Below are 3,519 nucleotides of genomic sequence, written 5' to 3'. Positions count from 1 at the left end.
ACAAAGCCCCCGCATTGGGAGGACTCTGCTGGCGTCACGGGGGGAGTTAACCGGAGAGGGCGGGGTCAACTGAGGGTGAGCTCCATTCCGACACCGTGTGGGTATAACAGGTTGGTGGGGCTTGGAGAAAAGTCATGTCACTTTTAGGAAGTTTTCAAATAAAACAAACCAAATAAAATAAAATAAAAGTTTTTTTTTCAAACTGTTTTTTTTTTATGTTGAGCTGATCGTTGGATGTAACTCATATTCCACACTAAGATAAATGGCATATTTATTCCTTTGCCATAAATAATAATAATAATAATAATAATAATGATAATAATAATAATAATAATAATAATAATAATAATAATAATAATAATAATAATAATAATAATAATAATAATAGTATTTATTATGTATTATGTATTTTTTATAACCATTTTATCGTTGCATATTTGATGATTTATTTATTTATTTATTTATTTACTTGACTTTTTCTTGTTTTCTCTGATTCCATTCAGTTCTTTGTAAGCCCTTCTTTAAGAAAAAATATAAATAAATACATCTATATTATTTAAGATACAATTGTTTTATTTGGGCACTAACGCAAATCCGCACTGGATTTGAGCATACTGGTCATGCGCAAAGCAACAACTGTTAAGTTACAACTTCGGAGTTATTACTTAACACAACTTAGTTGTTTCTTAACAGGAACGACTATAAGTAGTTCCTCCATTGAAATAATGTGTCACACACCACAGAAATGTCCGATCATTTCATCCAGTTCATTTGATTTGAGTCATATTCACCAAAAAAAAAAGAGAGAGAGAGCAACAATATCCCTGTACATGCAGGCTGCCTGCATGGTTTGCAGAACATGCAGAGACTTGCCTTTTGTCTAAAAAAACACAAATCTGCTGACTGCTACTGTACCTGAACACAGAGCCATAAAATGGAAAGCTTGTATGATCAACCTTTCAAACTTTACATTCACACACAAAGAATTAAAGCAAGTGCAGTGTTTGATTTTAGAGTGTAACATTTCTGTGCTCGTGAACAGAAGGTTTCCACTCTGTAAGGATGACGTCATCCGAGTTTTCATTGTTATTGGCTGCTTTCATTCCAGTCAACTTGCACACGTGTCTAATCTGCAGAGTAACTTTCAATTTTGATCATCTTCACCGATTTCAAGCAGAAATGTATTAACTGAAACAAATGTGAAATAGTGAGGAATATATTAAAATATATTGCTGATATATGCTCTTCAAACATATTTGTCAAATGCTTCATTTACCGCAGCTGTTGGTCTGTAGGTGGATCTGTCATCTACCAATCAGATCATTGTTAGTTTGAGGATATTCAGCAGCTCCTCCAGGGATTAAACTGAAGAGCTACATTGTTGCCTCAGCGCTGTCTGGTGACCTGCAAATCAAATACTTAAGAGACGTTTTTAGGTCCTTCTCTGAGCCATGTAAAGATACACAACATCCCGGGTGTTGAAATTGCCAAATTAATTTCCCTAGTATTCCCTCGGAGACAGACAGAGAAGCCTGTTGAAAAGAAGTTTGTTTCAAAGCACTTAAAGGGCTTTGAGAAAGGATTTTGACCACATTGATGTAATTGCATAACCCCAATTTATAGGCGGTGTCGTGGTGGACCTACACAAAGTACCCTGAAATAAAGACGCAGAAGGAAAAGTATGCATGACTTTGAAAATTCCTTTACCAGTAAAAATCTGAAAATGTCTTGCATTAGTATTAGACCCCAACATCAACCCCCAAGCCTAGCTTTTCAAGTGTTTGTACCTGATACATTATTTCAGTTCTCCTTGAGTTACAATGGGAACCATCCATTTAGGTGGATGGCCACAACTTCGTAGGTTTGCGGTTGTGGCATTTACTTTCCGTCTTCATGTGGAATATGCTCATTTTTATTGATCATGTAAAATCCAATTAAATACAGCAGTCTGTGGTAGTGTTGTTCAGTGTCAATGCTTTTTATTAAGGCTAATTGTACAACAGTTTTGCTCTTACACAATTTTTTTTTTTCCTTTGCATGGATAACATTTTGTAATCGTGTCAGGCATCAGACCTTGGACTCGAAGCCTTGAAAAGTTACCAACAAGTACATTTTAACAAGTGCTTTGCTCAACCTTAACATTTGTTTGTTGTTTGTCTCCTGCTGGGAAAGTTGTGCTCTCAGCTAAATTACAGCATCCCAGAGAGAGGTTGGCGCTGCAGGCAGGAGTTTTATTTGTTAACCACTCATTGTGTTTCCTGTGTGCTGCTGCTCTTTGGGTTTTGTCACTCAGCATGAATCATGTTCAAGAAGTACACGTCTTCTATCTTGAAAATATGAAGTTCGCAAGCTTTAGAAAAATTGCCTCCTACTGTTTTCTATGGTGCAGAGTGATGTAATTTTCCACCTTCATCTTTCCTGGTCTCTGCTTTTAGCGTTTGAGCTTGTAGCAGGATTGAAGCTTTGTATAACTGAAGCATTTCTGCAGCCTATTGCACAAATGTTTAACAACCTGCAGAGCCTGTTCCCTACAACCACAGATTTCTCTAGAAGATTATTAATTTCAGTTTGTATTGTGCATATATCTCATAAATTGATGAAACAAAATATAAATTTATTTATAGACTCTCTTTTCTTCATGTATAAATAAAGGGAGTTAAAATTGGTATTCCATGCAGGTATTAGGTTGCATGGTGGTACAGCTGGATTTGCCATGACCTTGCTGCCAGAAGGTCATAGCAAGGTCACAGCTATGTTTGAATCCTGACCTTGGTTCCTACATGCATAAAGTTTACAAGTTCTCTCTCTGAGTACTCCGACTTCATCTTACAATCCAAAAGACATGACTGTAAGGTTAACTTGCTACTCCAAAATTGCCCGTGTGAGTGTGTGTGTGTCCATGTATTTTTTTTTTTAATCTGCCATTTAGAGAGCTCGTTTTAATTCTTCCACATAATACTTTTTTATGCTTTTAAGCATGTCTAAAATACATGAAATAAGTAAAAAAAAATGAAAAGTTTAAACAAATACAAAAAATTCACCTGTTAGTTTTCTTTTGTATTCTACACTCTTTAAAAAAGCACCGTGTAAAGTGGAATGAACGTGAACTGTGCATTAAAATACTAAATGCAACAGTGAATCGCACTTTAGTTCATGTTAAATCAAAGAAGGAAGTTTAGATGTGTTCTTGGTGCCATCTAGTGGCCTATAGCATGAACTGGCTGTGCATGAAAATTGAAGATAAACTCAGAGGGAAACTGACTTCAGTGCAAAAGTTAAAAGCTTCACCAGCTGTGATGGGAGAAAGTCTGAAACAACGACTGTCACCCCAGTTCTTCAACAGTCAAAGCTTACGGGGAGAGCGGCAACCTCTCATCAAACCTCAACAAGAGTTTGACTCCACGGTCAAATTGAAGAACGCTTTCTGTCTTTTTGCCCATCAGACAAGACGCTAAGGACGACACCAAACACCTCACATAACCACAAACACACAATTTACACACGTCCATCAGAATTTGG

The sequence above is a fragment of the Poecilia mexicana genome, unplaced genomic scaffold, assembly GCF_051168715.1.
Source record: "Poecilia mexicana isolate PSO_F unplaced genomic scaffold, ASM5116871v1 scaffold_16, whole genome shotgun sequence".
NCBI classification, from domain to species: Eukaryota; Metazoa; Chordata; class Actinopteri; order Cyprinodontiformes; family Poeciliidae; genus Poecilia; species Poecilia mexicana.
This window is presented reverse-complemented; position numbering follows the sequence as displayed.